This window comes from Caretta caretta, chromosome 1 (assembly GCF_965140235.1).
Source record: "Caretta caretta isolate rCarCar2 chromosome 1, rCarCar1.hap1, whole genome shotgun sequence".
In the NCBI taxonomy this organism is placed as follows: domain Eukaryota; kingdom Metazoa; phylum Chordata; order Testudines; family Cheloniidae; genus Caretta; species Caretta caretta.
In genome coordinates, this window is record NC_134206.1 from 97,015,359 (window position 1) to 97,038,441 (window position 23,083).

A 23,083-nucleotide genomic window follows, 5' to 3' on the forward strand; every position below is an offset into this window, starting at 1 on the left:
TTCCTTTTATTTGTTTTAAACCTGCTGCCCATTAATTTTATTTGGTGGCCCCTAGTTCTTATATTATGGGAACAAGTAAATAACTTTTCCTTATTCACTTTCTCCACACCACTCATGATTTTATAGACCTCTATCATATACCCCCTTAGTCTCCTCTTTTCCAAGCTGAAAAGTCCTAGCCTCTTTAATCTCTCCTCATATGGGATCCGTTCCAAACCCCTAATCATTTTAGTTGCCCTTTTCTAAACCTTTTTTAATGCCAGTATATCTTTTTTGAGATCTGTACGCAGTATTCAAGATGTGGGCGTACCATGGATTTATACAAGGGCAATAAGATATTCTCCGTCTTATTCTCTATCCCTTTTTAATGATTCCTAACATCCTGTTTGCTTTTTTCACTATCACTGCACACTGTATGGACGTCTTCATAGAACTATCCACGACGACTCCAAGATCTTTCTCCTGATTAGTTGTAGCTAAATTAGCCCCCAACATATTGTATGTATAGTTGGGGTTATTTTTTCCAATGTGCATTACTTTACATTTATCCACATTAAATTTCATTTGCCATTTTGTTGCCCAATCACTTAGTTTCTGAGATCTTTTTGAAGTTCTTCACAGTCTGCGTTGGTCTTAACTACCTTGAGCAGTTTAGTATCATCTGCAAACTTTGCCACCTCACTGTTTACCCCTTTCTCCAGATCATTTATGAATATGTTGAATAGGTCCTTTGGAGATTTCTCACTTCCCCCTGCACAATTACATAATTCTCATTGCCATTAGTACAAGCCATGTTCACAGATTAAAATTTTCAAAGCTGACCAAGAGATTTAGCCACACAGCACCTGTGGAATTAACTCAGTACTGTACATATATAATGGCGAAGAAATAACTGTGATCAAAAATAACAGCAATATAGGTAAGCCAATTTTACTGCACAAATAAACAAACAAAAAAGAGCAGGGAAAGAACTGCGATAAAGGAACCAGCAAAAAGCATGGCCAGGGGCCAACCAACCTAAAATTATTCTCAGGAAGAGAGTGGCTCTATAAACTCACCTTTTGCTTTTCAGATACATTTCTTCTTGCCACTGGACTAGATTCACAAAGCAATCTGGTACTCCAGTCCTAACTGCAAAGCAGAATATATCGTTATAGGAAACAAAAGAGGCCTTTGTTCGCCCATTAGGTAGAAAGCTTTGGGAATCTAGGTGTAGTTGTAACACAAATTTGCGGTCGCAATCTTCCAGGTGATTTTCTTTTTGTAAAGATTCAAAAGCAAATATCACAGTTTCTTTTGCAAACATGGCACAGGCAGAACTTGTTTCATTCATGAAGTGTTCGGCTGCATATTTGTTTTCAACCGCCTCTCTCTCCGGCTTTATAATACGGAGCTACCTTTATGAACTAAATGCTCACTGCTGGTTCTTTGTATGTCTGCCAGCAGCATCCTAGCTCTATCCACATGTAAATGAATTGTTGCCATAAAGCAAAATAATTAGGAGTTTTCTTAGAATGAATTTGTTTTGACATACTCTATAAGCCCTCCAACTGCTCTTGTGGAAAAGATGTGATTTTCCGCTTAAATGCTGTGCTACTTGGCTGTTCATTTAATCTGTTAATAAAACCTAAAAGATGCTCTCTTGGAAACAACAAAAGGAAGTGCAAGCCTTGTGATTGCAGTGATAAGGCCTGATCCAATGCTTCCCGAAGTCAATGGAAGGATTCCCTCTGACTTCAGTGGGATTTGGTTTGAGCCCATACAGATAATAGACATGGCAGAACAAAATTTGCATCATTTACCCCCGTTAACTGGTGTCAGATTGCAGGGATGTAAATGAAACCAGAATTCAGCCCACTGGGTGTCCATTTACTGAACAATCACTGCATTGCAAGTTCAAACAAACATGTTAAAGTTAAAGGGAATGGTTTTATTGCCCTGCTCTTTTATGACACTGACTAATTCCAATGCAACTGTCAGTATAACACAAACATCTGCAAATGGAATACGTCAGACAAATCTCCATGTGGACTTTTGGGGCCCAAACCAGCCGTCTGTGCTGCGGCAAAAATCTTCACGAACAACACTAGGAGATTTGACTGAGTGATGAATCAGTTGATCACTGTAACTAACCATTTGGACACATGGCTATTTTACAACAAAAGACTGTATGGAATATCAATATGCAAGGAATTTTGGAAGATACCTTCAAAGGACATTTGCTCTATAGTGTGTCATACATATTTCAAACAGTTTAAGAAATCTCTTCGAAAGACTATTAACCCATGTAGCAGTAGTATTTTTCAGACTGTAAAGCTGCTGAGGAAAATGAGTAGCTGAATGGGGGTGTGTGTGTGCACGTGTGCACACAGTCTTTAAAGGGTTACAACTAAAATGTCTGCAGAAAATCAGCTTAAAAATGTTATACAATAAAACATGTTATTGCGGGTATTTGAGTCAGGCTTGATAATGAAGTTCAGGCTAAAATATTTCTTTGATTGTCACAGAAATATGTGGAGAGCCAAGTGTTTGCTTTCAGTGTTCAGAATACATTTGGTTGCATTTCATTACCACAGGCTAATTGTCTGAGAAACTGTTTGCACATCCAGAATTCCTGATATGGTGCAAAAAAATGACTACTGGGAACCTAGAAGCCTTATGTTGCTGATTATTTCAGAGTGAAAGGATTAGTAGTGGCAGTGGGTATTTAGGCACTTTTTGAAAGAAACGCTAGTTAGCTCTGTGATTGATGCTGGTGCCCATAAATCATGACAAATGCTGAAGGTAAAGCAACACATGTATACTGACTGCTTGTTTATAAATACCTCAGTAGCCCTTTTCAGTAAAATATGGAAATTCCCTCATTCTGTAGCTGTTCTCTGTTAGATCATTAAGCATGTCAATACTGCTGAACAATCAAACGGGGAAATGGTTTAATCTGCTTATGCTGGAGTATTTATTTATTATAATCATTCATCAACAAGACCTGGGGAAAAAATGGGCTGATTATATCCACTGGTTAAATACTGCACAGTACACAAATGTGGCAAACATAAGAAAAAGATGGGCACATTGCCTGATAAAGAATTACACTGGAAGTGAAAGGCTGACCTACAGTCAGCAAATGTTAATCATTTTTACACCAAAGTGAGTGTAACGTTTCTATAGGGAAATTACTTCAATCTGGTCAGTGCAAGGAGCAGTTTGTATAATCGGATTGCAAATAAGGTTTGATCACATTCCAGCTTAATCTACTCTCTGAGCACCATTTACAGCACTAAATCAAACACTGGGAAGCTGCAGGTGCTGCTATACAGTCATTACACCCAAGGGGCAGAGACTTGGTAATAAACAGCAAATAAATTGAAGCACTGACTTGCCTGCTATGGGGCATTTCTAATTATCCTCTAGTTTAGCTGGAAATTGTCATGCTCTCATCACAGCCTATTTTAACTGCTGCTGAATAAGTGTGATACTTTTAGACTGAATTAACTGAGAATATGAAGATATACATATTCTCTCGCTCTCTCTTTTTTATCAGAACTGGGTATAGACATATAAGTCCCAAGGACGCCATTCTGTTTTCATATCCCCATGAGAAAAGCAGAAATGTAACAATTCTATGCCTCATTTATTTCAATTATAGGCTGAAGACCTACCAAAATGGACCCCACCTACCATGATAGCTTGCAAACACTACCAAATGGGCTGATAAGTGTGGCTGCAATCTTCCATGCTGTGGTTAATGCAGGTTGCTGGTGGGGATGTTTACCAATATATACCAATGTAGCAAAGAATGCATTGGCATCAACAAAAACAGACTATTGCAGTAATAAAGGGAATGAGTAAAGGGAGGCAGGGGAACAGATTCCAGGCTGGAACTTCATCCTAGATAATCTCAATAATTAAAAACCACAAATATCTCAGCCATATGTGATACTCATAGTTCCTCCCACCCTAGTTTTATTCTAGAAACTTGTCAACACAAATAAGATTCAGGAGGACATGCCTTTAAGAGGAATGCTGATAGAAATGGACATATCTACTTGGGAAGTATGGAGACTTAGCAATAAAGGTATGTAATATACCTTGGTGAGCGGTGATTTGGGAATGATTTCAGGAACATATAGTGTGATGTGATATGCATGTAGCCTGAAAACTGCAGTCATGACGCTGCTGAAGAGTTCAAAGACAAGACTGCACTGTTGGTTTTCTTTGCAGGGGAAACTGCCTTTGAAGATAAAATGTATCTACTGCTATTTTTTTTTTTTAAAAGTGTAATTGCATAACTTTCTAAGACATGTGGAAGTTAATATTTGTGACCACATTTTCATGGGTGCTTCTATTAATATGTTATGAAATAAGATTTATAACCTTTAGATAAATTGATCTCCATAATAACCCTAAAATACTACTTAACAGGTAATAATTATAATGAAGGTATCCATTCCCCTTCACCATGAATGCTCATTTTCCACTTGCTAATACCAGAGGCAACAGACTAACCACTGGGTTTGCATCTTTCAGGAATGCAAGCACTTAAAGGTTAAAATTGTTTATTACAGAAAAAAATGACTATGGGACTTGGTGGTTACATTTAGAACACTCACTTTACACGGAGACTACAGGAGAAAACTCATGCAGCGTGCAATAGAGTTCCTATAGTTCAGGCTGCAAATAAGCTGGCTGACTTCAGCTTCCAGAAACACCTGGCTTCCGTGAGAGACTTCCCTGAGTAAGGACTGTACACAGACTGCTCCTAGAGTCCACAGCAGCCATTTTTGGGGAAACTGATAATTTCCACATGATAAACAGTCACAAACTTGAGGGATAGTGGAGCACAGATTACCCTATTGCCCGGTGAGATACTGTTGGTGTTTCCAAATCAAACAGAGGAGTGATGATGGAGCTCTCTAGGGGTGTATGCTTTGAGCTATTTTACACTCAATCCAGCCTGCGGGGGGAGGAGCAGTCTGTGATCTCTTGGGCTGTTGAGCCTAGTTGTTTTATAGTCACCAATTTGGCTTCAAAACTACATTATTTATCTTGAGATGCTATCACACAGGTGTGAAATATTCTCCCATGCTACCCACCCTTCTTCCAAACAACAGTAGCTATCCCCAATGACCAGTACCAGGATCATTCAACGTTAACATTACTGGCAACTTTTTTTCCCCTTATGGAAATGCAAAGACTGTCCTTTTGTTCAAGGTTGATTTGGTATGGTATCTGCATTTAAAGTGTCTCCGTGTTGTAGATGAGCTATGCTGTTTCACATTATGTTCTTTCTTTTGGTTTTGAGGCAAATTAATTAACATGATACAGAAAAGGGAGAATACAAATGCTGAAGCCCTCACTTTAAGCCCTCATACTCTTTTGTTCTCCATTATTGCACCAAATTATTTAATTGGGTCTCTCTGATTGTGCACAGACACAGAAAAGAACACAGTCTATTGTGAGAAGCCCTACAACCATAATGCAGTATCAAATTCAATTCCCATCAAAAGTGCTTGCTGCTAAAAGCCTGTACTGTGGCTGCAGATTAATGAAGATCTGCATTGAGCAAAGTGGTGGTCATAGAGACATTATTTTTCTCCAATAGAAGGCCTATTCTTGAAGAACAATAAAAGCATAGAAAAGCGTTAGTCTGCTCTGCTTATGGATGGAAATAAATCAAAATGAATAAGAGGGTTGATGGAAATACTCTGAAAGCAGCAGAGTAGAATTCTGAAAATACTGTTTTTGTTGCGTGAGGATTTTTCCCCCTTTTCTTTTTCCTCTCAGAACTGCTGCTCAAGGGAGTCTCAAAAGCTCTGGAGTGAAGGACAAATTCTGAAAAAATCAGAAAGACGTTGCCCGTAATCACAAATGCATTTTTTTCCTGCAGAAACGTTGCATAGACTCAGTGCGCAAAATGAGAAGAAAATGCCAAAAAAATCATATAATGCTAAAGCACAGATCTGAGCCAGGGAGCCACGCGGAAACTGCATCCAAACACATCCTCACATTAACTCTTCTCTTCTTGCATTTTTGCCATTTCTTTATTTTACATTTCAATTTTACATCAGGTTTTGCAACACTTCTTTTGCTTGTCTGAGTGAAAGAGTGATGTCAATAGGAGGGCTGCCACTGATTTCAATAGGACTGGGATTTTACCATTGGAAAAAGCCTATTTTTATAAAAGGAGAAGTGCTATACTCATCTCCTGTTGGAAATATGTACCGGGGCTCTGCTCACAGAAGTGCCTTTCACGTTGAACAATGAATAGACTACTCAGGCAAGATAACCACAGTGGGCCTGACTCTTCTCCCATTTAAGTTAATGATGCAGGGTCAAGGCCATTGTTAGCATAGAAAGAGAGATCTATTTTAAATACCCATGTCAAATCCTGCCCTTCATTTACATTCCAGCAAACCAGATGGCAGAAATGGAGTAGCAGGGAGATAGTGGAGGACAGAATTGGGTATCCAGTGCACCTAGTGACTGTTGAATCAGGAAATAAAACCATCTCTGCATTGGGGATACACTTTATTAATAGGTTTCAGAGTGGTAGCCGTGTTAGTCTGTATCAGCAAAAAGAACGAGGAGTACTTGTGGCACCTTAGAGACTAACAAATTTGTTAGTCTCTAAGGTGCCACAAGTACTCCTCGTTCTTTTTACTTTATTAATAACAAGTCAGAAATTGGGCTTGTTCCTGAAAGTATTTTCTGTGTAGTCACTGACTTGCAATAGGCTACTTTTCATTTGGTCTTTCGGGCCTAACTAAATAGCTGACAGTACCTGATATTTAGGTAAGCCCTTCTCTGAGCAGAATGAACAAGTCTCATACGACTCATTAGTGCGAAAGTCAGAGCCGTAACACAACCTTTTTACTGCAGCTCGAACAGCTGATGAAAAAGTCTGTACATTGTACAGAATCAGCAGTGTGCACTGGCTTGTCCTCTAAGACAAATTACTCCATGTTGAATACTATTGGCCTACTATTCAGTTAATTCATTTATACAGCTAATTAATTTATACTAGTTGTAGCCATTGAATATTACGTTTGTGAATGTTCTTTTTTTTTAATTGTATCCAAAAGCAAGTCCTTCACTTATCTGAGATTTAATTAAAATTCCAGCAGTCAGCTAAGATTTCCACTTCTGCTTACTGGAAATACATTCACAGAGGTAACAAAATGGAGATACCCTGGGTCTAAAGTAGTGCTGCCATGGAGCTGGGTTGGGCTAGGGAGCCCCAGAGCTGCTGTCAGAATACAGTGATCTGTGGAAATCAGAGGCTGAACTGCTAATTATTTGTCAGGTAAAAATATTTTAGGGCGGGGGGAGGGAATTGCTGGTTTACACTGAATTGTCTGTGAATATATATATTTTTTTTCATCAAAAAAATGAAACCAACTGGCCCAGCTCACCCAGTTTTTCAGTTTTCAGAAACATTCCCTAGAGATGTTGAGGTATCTGTACATGTTTTTTGTTTTGGAAAGAAACACCTGAACACTTTGACCAGTAACCAAACAAAAAAATTAAAACCTGTACTGAAAAATTTTCATTTTTTTTTCATTAAAAAAAAGCAATAAATTCCCACCAAATGTACACAAACAATTAATTTTGGACAAAAAGCCTTTTTGTAAAATAAAAAATGTTTTGATGAGATCTAATGAGACAGTTTCTCCCCTCTACTATAAATACCTAGATGTGAATAGATTAGATTGACAGACAGAAGATACATAAATATTACTTTGGGTTTATTCTGCCCTTGTTTAAGAGACACATTGGGGCTCAAACTACTTTTTAAACAATTTCAAAGTCAATTTAAAAATACTGATTTTATTTTTATTCCTTTTTTCTTCCCGTTTCAGTGAGCTGTGCTTTATTTCTTTTAAACAGATATGAAACCCTTGAATTTTATGTCAGAAAATGGTGGTGGCTCAAAATCAATTGAAACCTTTGAGGCACAGCTTTACGTTCTGGGAGGGGCTGCAGATCGGGGTTGTGGCAAATGGAGCCATGTAGTTCATAAGCCCAATAATCACGGCCCTGCTCTTCCCTCCCAAACCTCCTCTGCAGTGCCATGAACTGCTCAGTGACTGGCAGCCAGCACCGAGTCCTGCTGTATGGGGCATGAATTTGCCCCTTTAACTTGTGTCACCTGACAGCCAGTGATGCAAGTATGGCTGTACGGTCCAGTACGCCGTACCAGTAAGATATTTATAGCCGGTACTCCATACCAGAAAGACACAGGAGGAGCAGAACGTGGGGCTGCCAGGCAGCCCCACGCTGTCAGCTCCTCTGGCATGGCTGTACCTCCCCCAGCCCCGCCCGCTTCCCTTCCAAGCAGCTGCATCTCTTCTCTGGGGTGTGTACAGCAGCCCTGCCAGAGGACAGGGCTGGGGGCGGGGCTGGGGGTGGTACAGCTGCACCAGAGGAGCTGCTAGTGTGGGACCTCCCCATGGCCCCACGTTCTGCTCATTTCACCGCTGTGGTTCTAGAGAGCCCTGCTGTTCAGAAGTCTCTGGGGCAGCAGGAGGAGGACAGAGGCCTCCCCCTACAGGTAATGTGGGATGGATCATGGGGAGGGGACAGGGAGAGCGTGGGGGCCCTGGGCTGGGGGTGGGGCGGAGTCACGTGGGGAGGTCACGTGCCCCCCTTTTAACTGGTGCTCCCCCCCTTGTGTCCCTCCCATGAGGGCAATGTACCGGTAAGAAACTAATTCTATTTGCACCACGGCTGACAGCAGACTTGTGTTTCAGGCTTCTTGTCTCCTTCCTCTATCCCTTGCCTCCAAAGAAACATTTTTGTGGTGAAGTTCTTCCCTACTACAGCAACCCTTGTTTCGTCCTGATGGCTGTCAATGGGAAAATTCCTGCCTACCAGAAGGTGTGCAAGGAGGCTGATTTGAACACATCACTTAGACATGTTTCAAAAATGATTATGCATTCTAGGCATTTTTTAAGTTCTGAAATTAACTGTTACCTAGATCCTCAGCTACTGTAAATTAATGTAGCTCCATTGAAGTCAATGGATCTGTTCCATAATATTGATATAGGTGTAAAGCTGTCTGCAGTGATTCAATAGCATTTCTAACCTCAGGACAGACTGTTAGGAACCAGGGCGTAAACTCCAAACTGGTTGTGAGTTCTATCCTTAGATTTCACCAACCAATTATCAGATATAAACTCCTCAGGCATTATAACAGCTTTAACATGAAGTCACAGAAAGTCCCCTTAGGTACTCCGATCTATCTTGCCACCCAGGTGAGCGTACCTTTGTGATAGATGGTCTCTTATACCAAGAATCATAGCAATATTTAGGTTACTCCCATTCCCAAAGGACCAGTCTCACCCCAGGTCAATTGCATCTTAGCTCTTACCCCAAAGACAATGCTTGTAGCCAATCCTATAATAAATTATATCAAGATTTATTAAGCTGGAAAAGGAAACTAGAGTGTTACTTACAAGGTTAAAGCAGGTAAACATATGCACAAATAAGATACAATCTCAAGTTTCAAAAAGTAATAGAAGTTTCTATAATAAGCAAGCGCTATATGACCTGAAGGGCTAAACGAGGCTAAGCACTGGGGATCTCTTGCTTATGCCTAGTAATCCTTGCCTCCCATAGTCCTAGCAGCATAAAGATACAATTCTTTCTCATTAGGGAGGTTTATTCCCCTCCCTTGTGCTCTGAGCTGCAAGCTCAGCTGACAGGAGGAATCCATTTGCATGACTTATCTTCACAGAGGAGGCGGGGGAGGGCAAAACAACAAACATCTTTTTGTCCTCTTTATCATCCCACAGTAGTCCATCTGGTGTAGATGGACCTTTCCTGTTGGGCAGGATGGTAACACCTTCTGTTGGAGATCAGCACTTCACACTAGTTAATGTCTCTCTCCTGTCTGGTGATTTACACAGTCACAGTGTCTCACACTACAACTGCTCAAATATTACTTTACAATGTGAGATAAAGATATTACAAGTGAGATTAATGCATGCAGCAACTCACAAGCATTCCATAAAGTCTAAACCCTGAACACATTTTTATTATCAATGTAAATAATACTAAAACACAGGTGAGTCAGACTGATTCTAGCTCAGTATTTGTCAGTATTCAATTGAGGCATGGTGACTGTGGCATGAGCTGGCACCTGGTCTGCCAGCATCACAGTCAGATACTGTCCTGGTCTGTGTAATGAAGAAAAGCAGGGATACTGTTGTGTGCCCTTTGGCGTAGGAATCCTGATAAGTAGGACCGGGTTCAAGAGAGTAGGCTTAGTGGATGCATGACGAGACACACTTTGCTGCTGCTCAAAAGAGCATGTGTTTATAAACTCCTCAACAGGGCCATCCACAATGCATAAACACCATGGAATGCATAATGAATCCAGAAACCACAGCCACTTCTATTATCTAAATAATGCTGCCAACCTCCACCCAAAAGCGAACAAAAGACCAACAAATGAAGACTGGAGTTCCTTGATCAAACTAGTTATGACAACCCAAAACAAAAAAATTGATAAATATGTTCAAACCTGAGTTATTTCAACCCTAATATATCTTTAAACATCTTATCCAATTCACCTCAAACTTTCTAGACAAAATTCTACCATGTGGAAGTGAAGCTTCAACCTTCACTGAAGAGTGACTAGTATCTCTCCCCAACTAAGACGTGAATGTTATATTTCTGCTGTCAAGTTAATTTACTATGAATTTGGGAATATTTTTCATAAACAATGGCATGTAAGGATTAGCGACTACGGTTTCTCATCATGAAATACCTTCCGCAAGCAAAACCTCCATAAGTAGGTGTTCCAAGCATCTCAAGACTGGACCTTCTTCAAACTACCTTGCTCTTATTTTTGGCAACAAAGGCACTTTAGCCCCAGAGAGCTTTGTACTGTGTTATAATTTTCATATTACCCTTTGCACAGCCATTCTACTTTGGCTGCAGAGTGTATATCATTCATTGCAAGTTTACTTCATTCCTCTGGATTCATAGCTGATGTTCTCTGGACCATAAAATTTCAGCTGCAAAACCAGAACATCTCATTATTTCTGAAATATCAAGCTTGTATCTCTTGATAAATAATTCCTACTAGTATAATGTATCAGACTAAAACATATTTTCTGAGGCCAGTGAGGTTAAAGCGGCAATCTCACCTTTTTTAATTTTTTTGCCCTGAAGACAGTGATTTCCATATATAGAGTGACCCCGGTTTGTGTTGAACATGGGGAATGAGGATGAAGCATGAAACGACACATATTGCTGTCAGAGATTTGAAATGAGGCCTGCTAACCTGTAGGCAGCCTTACAGGACTAATCAGTCCCCCACATTACCAATATATTCAGATTGCTGGATGCCGTAGCCTGCAATGGCCGGGGAAGTTTTCTTTTTTTTTATCACTGCCATTGACAAACATTACATTTTAATGTGATTCTCTCCTTCTATCCCCCTTCTAAAAAAATCTATTGACACCATATCTCTGAGACACTGGTCTCATCTGGTTTCCTTGATGCTTGAAGAGTAGGTGAGACTGTGTTGATTTGCTTTTGCATACACATCAGTCAGCAGTGCTTAAATAGATGATAACATTTTTACTCTTCTAGATGACAACACAGAACTCTTTTGAATCCAACTGCTGCTTAAACTTTGCCTGTGAAGTTTTTAGGTGCCCAAGTCACCTCTGTTGAGTTTATTTTTAGATAGAGGAAGATGCACAGAGCAGGAATGAAAACCATAAACTCTTTTTCTTATTATAGTTTTTTAAAGTCTTCTGTCAATCAAAATATTAAAAAAGGAACCCTTAGAGTCAATGACACTCCAGTCTTTTTCCATTCAGAACACAGCACACTGCAGCAAAGACTGGGTTTGCTGTTGTAAAATAGAATTCTAAATTATATTTAAATGTGTGTTAAAACTTATATAGATGACTGATACATTGTGTGCCCATTTGTGTTCACCAGTATTTCTCAAGCAGTAGATCCTGCACTGGGGCTTTACAGCCTGATTCAAAGGCCACTGAAGTCAACAGAAAGACTCCCGCTGATTTCCATGAGTTTTGGAACACGCCGCTGGGCCCTGATTCAGCTTGGTGCTTGTAAGCATGTGTCTAATTTTAAGCACATGAGAAGTCCCTCTGAGTTCAGTGGGACTAGACACATGCTTAAGCACCTTGCTGATCCACGGCCTAAGGAAGTAAGCATTAAAGGGGCCCAAGGGATAAAACAGTTACTCAGTATTGTCTCCAGATTAATAGAATGTGTCACTACCAAGCACTTAATTCCTTGTAAAAAGGTTGAGCTCGGGGTTCATTTTAATACAAAACTTAAATGCAGCTTTGGGGAAATGCCTATCTTTAATACAATAAAGAAGAAATTTTGTTCTTTAACATATGTGTTTATTTTGCCCGTGTAATATATGCAACTGAAATCAATAATTGTTTTAATAAAAAAAGCTTCAAAGGCAGTTTAAATAAATAAATAAGCCTGATGAAGTGATAGTTTTTCTGGAGGAGAGCTCACTGCAAATTCATTTTTTTTTAAATAAAAAAAAAACAATAACAACTGCCTCTGTTTTTAAAAAGATGTTTAAAGTCTTTGAATTTGCCTCTTGGTCCCATTTAAATCTAATTTCTAATCCCCTAGCCCCTGCAATCATATCTGAAATCTTTATTTTGGTATTAGAGTTTTTATTCTTGATAATATGCCACATATATACTGTATTATCATATATTTGCCATAGAGTTGTGATTGAAATGAATGCCACCCCCCCCCCCCCAAAAGAAATTGATAACTATTTAAACAATTGGACTCAATTAAGGGATTTCCAGGATTAGAAAGGCGATAAAGGATGTTAAACAGGTAGTTACTCTTTAAAATGATGTTTAATTTTAAATACCTGCCAAAAATCACAAAACATTGAACCCCCTCCTCCTCTGTTTTGTGTCAGCAATTTTCACTCTGCTCTGTTCTCTGAGACACAGTGCTGTTAAACAAGTACAAAGAAAACTGCACCCACATGTAGCCCAATCCTGCAATCTTTACTCAAGCGTAACTCAATTAAATTAAAGATGGGCATGAACCAAAACCCCTGATCCATCCTCTGGGTGTAAATGTGAAGCTCTCAGTTCTCTAATAGGCAAAAAATCAAATCCTGCAACTGAATTCTCCCAAACTTCAGGATTCCAACAACAGGAGCCAAATAAAATCGTTCCTACTGGTTGGGGTGGTCAGCTTCAGTGTTTGGGTTCATTCTATTACAAACGGATGTTCAAAGTGTAAACTCAGATTGACACCTGGATATGGGTTTGGTTGTGTGGCACTGATCCAGGCCCAAACAGAGCTAAAGTCAATGGGAGTTTTACTTCAGTAAGGACACCAGGACTGGGCCCTGGAGAGGTCTGAAATTTTAAAAGCTGATACAAAATATTGTTAGTGCAGCTCCCACTTGGTTCGTACTGCGAGGTGGGTTTTGATGTATTAAGAATGCGTCTCTCTGAGCCACAGTAATAAGGCACTTCTTCTAGCTCGTGCCTTCAGCAGATGATATATTATTTATTATTATTATTATTGTGTATCACAACAGCCCCTATAATGCACTCAATGCTGTTACAGACATACAGGATACATAGTTCCTATTGTCAAGCCCTAACGATCTAAAAAGACAGACAAACAAAGTCTGTGGAAGGAGGACAGCATGCAAGTGAAGTGGTGATTGGTCATGTTCTCAGATACTGGAAAACTGTCCCTTGAGTTTACCCGTAAGGCCACACAGTAGGCCAGGATGAGACTCCAGGAGAGTCCACTACAGTGCAGCACCTGGTCCACGTCTACCAACTGAATAGCTTTGAACTTGGAAATGAAGTTTTTATCTGAGAGCAGTTGGAAACCCAACAGACCACACCTGAAACACTATGCATAATCCCAGGTGCTATTTTACATGAACGACACTGGAGAATTAGAAAAGGGATAGTCGAGAGCAGCAAGGATAAGACCTGGTCTCAGATGTTACAGCAACATGGAGAGGTTAGGAAAATTAGCTTTGAATTTGTTAGAAAAGAGGAGACTAAGAGAGAGAGGTTGAGTGTACAATGTATAACATTCTGAGCAGTATAGAAAAGCTGGATGCTAAGAAACGTGTTTGAGGTTGAGTTCTGAAGAGCATTTTCATGACAGCAACAGATTGTATTTTAGACCAGGGATTGAACATATTGCACATATAAATTGGCTTCCTATGGTATTTGTTTTTTTCCTTGATTATGGTTATGAGAAAACATTATTGTTGCTCAAAATGTGATACATTTGACTAGACGGATCAGTCTGTCCCAGCCCCTCTGCTACATACGCATTTCTGGCCCAGGGGGGTTATAAGAGGCTAAGGATGAAATCTTCTGTGAGATCCCTTAGATGAAATAGCAGCAGCACATCTTTGTTACAAAAAAGAGCAAGACAAACACTAAGGGTCACAGCCAACCCACTGCCTTCAATGGGAGTCTTTCCATTTATTTCAATGGGCTTTGGATCAGGCCCTAAAAGGAAAAGTACACTCCAGTGCACAAACACTGTATGGATTGACTCAGCTGGCCTCCCTCGATCCTGCAGTGTTGTTATGTTTCTCAGGTGATTGTACTCCCAACATTTCAAACAAGCTGGCCATTATTATATTTTTAATTTAAAAAGAAAACAAGCTCAAACATTCTTTTCAAACGTTTACTATTTGATTTTTTTTCCAATTCACTCTATAATTTTTTAAAATGTAATTAATACAACATCACTTTGGTTGTGATACACTCTACATGTGTCATTGTAGGAAGCCCCCCTCCCCCCCCACGCACACAATAGATTTGAATGCTGCTCATTTCCCACAGACGGTTCTTAACAAAGCCAGGGAGTTTCCCCCTCTGTGTTCATTTCGAGAGCACCATTTTCTTTGCCCTGCATGGCCTCTTGGCATCCAATCAGTCATAGGATCCTGCCAGAGCCGCACCTTTTCAACACCATGGAGCTAAGGGAAATGGCTGCCATCGGGATGCCGGCTGAGCAAAGCACTGAGAGCCATTCCCATCCCCTCTGCTTCAGCATTCATCATGCACATCACTCCTTGCTGCCCCAAGAAGCAAGAGACCCCAAGCCATCCTCCTGTCTCCACACTGAATCTGGGTTTTCCTCATGGCAGCATATTTCTCTATGCCCCCAGTAGAGGCCTGATCCGAGGCCAGTGGGAGCCTTGACACTAATTTCAAGGAGCTTTGAATCAAGTGCTAGGCCTGCAGGATGGGTTTATGTTAACTTGTAACAGTGTAAGTGTGCCTTTTTGCTAGACCAACAGCCCATGTGGGCTTCCCTTTTGCTGTGATCTTCTTGACCCTAACCATATTTTATCTTGTTTCCCAGATCCGACAGCATATTCTGATTAGATTTTTGGTTACTACAGTCTTAGTTAATTATCTGTCATAAACCACTAATTCCAGCAAGTGCACATGTAGGTGGAGACAGTAAAATGTTACAAAATAAGGAAATAAACCAGCCACTCATGATCTCACTGGATGTTTTTGTTTTATTGGTTTTTCTTATAGTTCAATGGTTTGGCAACTGTAGGCCTGTCAGATTGAGAGGTCACTCACCAGCCTTGATCAGTGAGATTTAAAGGCAGCGCTAGGAAACTCCTTGTGTCAATTTGATTCAATTTGCAAACTAATGAGTAAAGCCCTCCCAATGTGTTTAGGGTCAGCTCCGATCTATTTGGGAAATGTTTGACTATTAGCATATAAAGCCTCAGATGTGCCAAGCCCCATTTTCCCCCTCCCATTTCCCAGCCCTCTCCAGGTTGCTCCCTCCTTTAATTTCCCTGCAGGTTTTAGAAAGGATGCATTAAATTAAAATCACTAGCTGTTTTGTGAGCAGTCTTTTGTGACCAATAATGAATGTAATGAGTGGAAAAGGAAAGGGAAAACAGGATGATTAAACCATGCTGGGCTGCTTTTACTTAGCAGTTTGCAATGCAACACAAATGGACAATTGGGGCTTTTCTTCTTCCATTAATTCATATCTGTGTTTTCATTTGTCATATTAAAGGCAGATTACTTACTAAAACATGAGTTAGGTACCAGATGCTACCTTCCTTAAAATGAAGGATCTGAGCTTAATGTATCCTATATCTGATAGTACATTCACACAACTTCACTTTGGCTATTCTCAGCTTTGGATACAAACCTGACCACTTTTACAGCTTAGATTTTGTTTTAATATTGGTACATGAGGATAAATATTTTGTTTTGGTGCTTGTTATTATTCACTGGAAAAATACAGTGGTCATGGCTACATGGTTAAGTTTGGTCTTCGTTTTTTTCCCCACACCAGTTATATTTCTGATTTTGAGAATACTGAGCGTATATCTTAGACAATAAGCATGTTTTCAAATTGCACATACAGCCAGGACCATTTCTTGTTCAGGAGTAGTTTTGGTTTTGCTTGTGGTATCCAGTGATCACTAATGAATCAACCTTGTGGCTATATTTTGCTCTCTGCGGGGCCTTCTTCTGTGTGTGTGTGTGTGTGTATGTGTGTGAACATACATACTTCTGTAAAAGGGGAGATACTGATGCTTATCTCCTTTGTAAAGTGCCTGGAGTTCCACTGATGAAAAGTGCTCTATAAGAGCTGGGTATTATTATTATTATTATTATATAATATAGAGAGAGAAACAAAAATCCTGGCTCTGAACGCCCCAAACACCAGGGATGGCCATAGTACTTTTGCATGGTCCTGAGAAACAATTTTGGCTTCCTTCAAATGTAGCAGGTTTCTGTTTACTGTGCTCACCCTCCTATGCACAAAAGATTAAATGATTTCAATGGGTTTTCAATCCAGTTCATAAAGCCTTGCAAGCATAACTAAATTGTCATTCAATGATAGTGCATAAAGTTGAGCCTAAAGAAACGAAGGCCAGATTTGGACAACGTGTCCCTAAATGTATTTATACGTCATACATGTTATCTTGATGTATATAATGGGAATCTGACTACATCAAGCATTATTTTGGTCTGAAAAAGTCCACGTTCCAGGTCAAACTATACAGTACCTATTCCTCACAATAATTCTCAACCATAGTGCTCGATTCAGAGCTAATATAAATTTTTGCACTCTGGTGAAGTGGACCAGAGTGCAATGGTTTTGTAAAGTGGACTTGGGTCCAGCTCTTTTTAACTTTGTCGTTTACAGCTGCTGTTCCATATGAAATTATACGCCCTGTCGTTATGAAGGGGTTCTAACCAGACTCATCACTGGCAAAGGCGAGTGCCAAATGCAGTGAACCAGTATAGATGTAGCATTAGCAACTTTATCCTATTATTAAGTAAACTCTTCATCCAATTTCCATTTCAATTTTATAGCAAATGCCGAAACAAGGAATTAAAATGCACAAGCTCGCTACACAATTATTCAGTCAAAGAACACTTATTCTGACAATTACTTAAACTAGTAAAAAGTATTTTCTTTCTCAAATATACAGTTACTGCAGCTGGTACTGCACAGAAATACTCTTTAAAAACACAAACAAAAAAGTGGCCTTGACATTCTGATTTTCTCCAGCTTCAATATGTTTTTGTTCACAGGATGAAAATGAACTTTCATGCAAATAGGACAATGACAGTAAATACTTTTTGTTTTGTTTTTATTGAATGGGGAAAACAAACTTTAATTTGAATAATAAACCATCCAGAATATCTAGCTCAAAACATGTTTTTATTATTTACATTCTTGGGTTTGGCTTGTTATGCTCTTGGCATATCTATTCATATCTCTTGCAATATTTTTTCATTTCATATATTAATATTTAATATTCTTTATACATTGTTCAACCTTAATGGTTGTCTAATTTCTGTTTTTCATCCACAGAGAAGCTATTAATTTATGAGTATATAGGGCAGTAAGTAATAATTTGCATGAATGCCTTGAGCAGATATGCTTCCATAGGCCTCCCATAACATAGACTCTGGAAAGGATGATACCATCTATTGGCCAAGGTTCAATGAACAGTGCTTTACAAGAAGAAGAAGAAAGTTGTTTTAATCCATAAAGAAGTCTACTAAGTGAAAAATCAACACAGATGACAGGAACTGGTTCCTTTCTAGGGATTTTATTTTATTTTAGTGTATTAAATATATCCCTGTGGAGAAAGCTTTATAAAATGGCAAGGAAACTGACATCTTCTGTGTATTCTAAGGATGTACAGTGCAAGTAAAACCACCCCCAGAGCCTTGCTGATCTATCAAGGATGTCCTCACTCTTTTCTGCCATTGTGCTTAACTGGAGCCTAAGATTAGTTTCCCCAAGCTGTGGTAATATCAACTCCTGGTTTGAGTGCATATTTCTTCCTTCCTCCACACGCATACACTGGTGTAGACCCCTTATAATTTTGTACCATATATTACTGTTCCTCAAAAAATAGACTCAGGCAATTAAAGCAATACACTTTACATCATATCGTGGTTGGGCCTACAATTGCACACACTTAGGAGAAAGGCCGTTTTGTCATTTACGTGATTTTTTTCCGTGCAACTCACTACAACATGTGAAATTGGCTGTGCAACACAACCTTATGCATAGAGCTTGTTGAAAATTTTCTGACTGAACCATTTTCTAAAATGTTTCAATTTAATTGACCCACCATTTTCTATGGGAAAATGGAGGGTCAACTAATCTGAAACATTTTGCAATAGTATATCGATTTTGTCAAAATTTTTGGTGGAAAATGATCAGAAAGTTTCATTAAGGTGAAAGTGCTTTCTTCTGACTATTCATTATTATATATAATTACATAAAATATAATAGTCTAAATGATCAAAATCAAAACAATGCACTTTCATCTTATTGAAACTAAATGTTTCCATAAGATCATTTCAATATTTCCCAAACAATTTTTTTTAGAAATTTCATTTTACCAAATTTCAAAATTTGGACTTTTCATTCTGATTTGAGACAAAGGGACATTTCAAAATGTTGGCATTTCCCAAGGAATGGAAATTCTAAGTTTTGATGAGCTCTGTATTTAATATAGACCAAGACACCAGGCAAGGGAGAGAAGGGGGAAAACCCAAGGCAGGGAGTGCAACTCATATAGATGTCGCTGGGCCAGATTCAGCGGGGATGTAGACAGTGATGCAAATTAATGAATTGACTACTTTCACCTGATGTTTATGGTATGTCACTGTTGAAGTGAGTCCATTAGCTTCCGGGGCAGCCACACAGTTTAAACACCACACAATCCTCCATATTACACACTTTTTCTTCATTTTTTTCATTTTCATTTTTATTTCAATACTAAAGATTTTCTGTAAAATGTATTTCTTATTGTTTTGATTTGGGGGGGAAGAGAGTACACAGTGGAAAATGTGGGTTGGGAAAAAATTAAATGAGCATTTATCTTCATAGTTATTTTCTATTCAATTTCCATGGTCAAAGAACTAAAACTCTAATATTAAAGTTCTAAATTAAACTGTGTATTTCAGTATACTAATAGTACTTGATAGCATGTATAATAATCTGTTACATTGCTTTTCCAACTAATCATTAATGAAAGGTTTTCATCATTTTTGTACTGTGTAACATAATGAGATATACAGTATTTAAGGCTTTTAAAGATTTAGGGCTCTATTAATGAAAAATAATTATTATCCTATAGCAGTAATTAAGTTTAATTTGCATGAAAGTAACATTTTCTTATCCATACACATTAGCAATGTCAACAGTTCATCAAAGAGCTGTAGCTTTGGATTCAGTGGACTGCGAACCATTCTGTAATGCTTTTAAAAGGAAGCTGAATGGGCTAAATGTTGCAGAGGAGCTAGGTGGCTCAGCAAACTGGTAATGGGATACAGAGGGCCAGGGGGCAGATTTTAAAAGGGTATTTAGGTGCCTAAAGATGCTGATAGCTATCTAGTGTGATTTCCAAATGCATCTACACACCTTGAACCCCCTTGTGCATATGCATTATGATACACTCTAATTACATGAATATATACTATTGTAACAAGAAAACATTGTACAAATACATTAGAAGCAAGAGGAAGACCAAGGACTGGGTAGATCTGTTACTTAGTGTGGTGGGGAAACAATAACAGAAAATGTGAAAAATGACAGAAATGCTAAATGTCTTTTTTGTTTCAGTTTTTACCAAAAAGTTTAGTAGCAACTGGACAGCTAACATATCGAACGCCAATAAAATTGAGGTAGGATCTGAGGCTAAAATAGGGAAGGAGCACGTTACTGACTTTAGACACGTTAGATGTCTTCAAGTCACCGGGCCTGCTGAAATACATGCTAGAATACTCAAGGAACTAACTGAGGCGATATGAGCCACTAGCAATTATCTTTGAAAACTCTTGGAAGACAGGAGATATTCTAGAGGACTGAAAGAGGACAAATATAGTGCCAATCTATAAAAAGGGAAATAAGGACAACCCAGGAAATTACAGGCCACTCAGCTTAACTTCAGTATCCAGAAAGATAGTGGAGCAAATAATCAAGCAATCAATTTGCAAACACCTAGAAGATAATACGGTGATAAGTAACAGTCAGCATGGATTTGTTAAGAACAAATGGTGTCAAACTAATCCAATAGCTTTGTTTGACAAGGTAACAAGCCTTCTGGATGGTGGGAAGTGGTACATGTGGTATATCTTGACTTTAGTAAGGCTTTTGATACGTCTCGCATGACCTTCTCATAACAAACTAGGAAAATACAACCTAGATAGAGCTACTATAAGGTGGGTGCATAACTGGTTGGAAAACGGTTCCTGGAGAGTAGTTATCAGTCGTTCACAGTCAAGCTAGAAGAGTGTATTGAGTGGGGTCCTTTAGGGATCAGTCCTGGGTCATAAGAATATAAGAACATAAGAATGGCCATACTAGGTTAGACCAAAGGTCCATCTAGCCCAACATCCTGTCTTCCGACAGTGGCCAATGCCAGGTGCCCCAGAGGGAATGAACAGAACACGTAATCATCAAGTGATCCATCCTCTCTCACGCATTCCCAGCTTCTGGCAAACAGAGGTGAGGGATACCATCCCTGTCCATTCTGGCTAATAGCCATTGATGGACCTATCCTCCATGAACTTATCTAGTTCTTTTTTGAACCCTGTTATAGTCTTGGCCTTCACAACACCCTCTGGCAAGGAGTTCCACAGGTTGACTGTGTGCTTCTATTCAATATCTTCATCACTGTTTAGATAAGGGCATAGAGAGTACACTTATAAAGTTTGCAGATGATACGAAGCTTGGAGTGTTTACAAGTGCTTTGGAGGATAGGATTAAAATTCAAAATGATCTGGACAAACTGGAGAAATGGTCTGAAGTAAATAGGATGAAATTAAATAAGAACAGATGCAAAGTACTCCACTTCACTTAGAAAAGAACTATCAGTTGCACACATACAAAATGGGAAATGAGTGCCTAGGAAGGAGTACTGTGGAAAAGGATCTGAGGGTTATAGTGGATCACAAGCTGAATATGATTCAACAGTGTAACACTATTGTAAGCAAGACACGAGATGTAATTCTTCCACTCTACTCCACACTGATAAGGCTTCAGCTGGAGTGCTGTGTCTAGTTCTAGGTGCCACATTTCAGGAAAGATGTAGACAAATTGGAGAAAGTCCAGAGGAAAGCTACAAAAATTATTAAAGTTCTAGAAAACATGACCTATAAAGAAAGATTGAAAAAAATGGGTTTGTTTAACCTGGAGAAGAGAAGACTGAGGGGAGACATGATAACAGCTTTCAAGTGCATAAAAGGTTGTCACAAGGAGGAGGGAGGAAATTTGCTTTAGTTAACCTCTGAGGATAGGACAAGAAGCAATGGGCTTACACTGCAGCAAGGAAGGTTTAGATTGGACATTAGGAAAAAACCTAACTGTCAGGGTGGTTAAGCACTGGTAGGTGGTGTAATCTCCATCATTGGAGGTTTTTAAGAACAGGTTAGACAAACACTTGTCAGGAATGGTCTAGTTATTATGTAGTCCTGCCTTGAATGCAGGGGACTGGACTAGATGACCTCTTGAGGTCCCTTCCGGTCCTACATCCTATGATTCTACAAGACCCCTGCCTCATTCAGTTCATAGGATAGACAGCAAAAATGACAGATAAGTGCAAGACAAAAGAGGTTGTTTGTGTTTAAGGTCACAGACCAATAAGTTGGGTTCTATTCCTGGCCAGCCCCAGGTTTGTTGTTGGGCAAGGCTACATCATAAAGCAAATAAATAATGGAACTGAATTAAGATCACACGGGTATCTTTAACTCTGGCATTTACTAACTTCTGAGTGCTTGACTTTGCAATTCTAATATTGTTTTAACAGTTTTTAATATGTAATTTTATATATGATGAGGACATGGTAGCCATGTGATAAAACTGAAAGAAATACATGCAAAGGTCAAAACAGTAAGTTACATGGAGATGATTGGAGACTGAGCCCTTGAATAAGAAAAGGGATTTTATAATCTAGTGATCTGATAATTTTACATTTGTGTATATTTTTGTAAATTTTATTAGGAGGCCACATTATGTTTGCTTGGTCAGTGATGGAGGGAGGTCCATGTGGTAGCTGGGAATTGGCTGGATCCCTTAACAATTGATTTCCAGAATTTCTAATTCAAGCTGAAGTGTTTGGTTTTTTTTAAAGGTTGGTAAAGAAAGTGTCATGTTGGTTTTGAGTGTTAGCTGGGCTCCCTTCAAACACACTTTCAACTTCATTTTTTAATTAAGTTTATGCTTATGAATTTCCCTGATTTTCTTTTTAATGAGCACCAGAGTGGGATGGCAAATAAAGTCTGCAGGAGTAGAGTCCTGCTCCAACAGCATCTGAGGCCTTGAAGACTGGGGCTTCTGTCATCCAGATGTCAGCAAGTCCACTGGAGGTGTGTTTGGTGACATGAATTATACTTCTATGGCATAAGGGAGTAGTGAGTGGGGGAGGGCATGAAGGAAGAGAAAGAGAATATCCACATGGAATCCCTTCAGCACTGTTTTTCCCTGTCCCCTTTTTGCCTCCCCAGACCCCTGCACACAAACCCCAGTTGGCTCCCCCAGTTCCTTA

General features: G+C 39.2%; 1 long non-coding RNA gene across 1 annotated transcript in view; it reads right to left on the minus strand.

Moving 5' to 3' along the window:
- The window catches only part of LOC142069792 (uncharacterized), a 43,415-nt gene extending 42,202 nt beyond the window's left edge, over nt 1-1,213 (minus strand). Inside the window, exon 1 of the long non-coding RNA XR_012665769.1 lies at nt 1,059-1,213. This is a non-coding gene — a long non-coding RNA (uncharacterized LOC142069792). The remainder of the gene's footprint in view (nt 1-1,058) is intronic.
- Between the last annotated feature and the right edge of the window lie 21,870 nt (nt 1,214-23,083).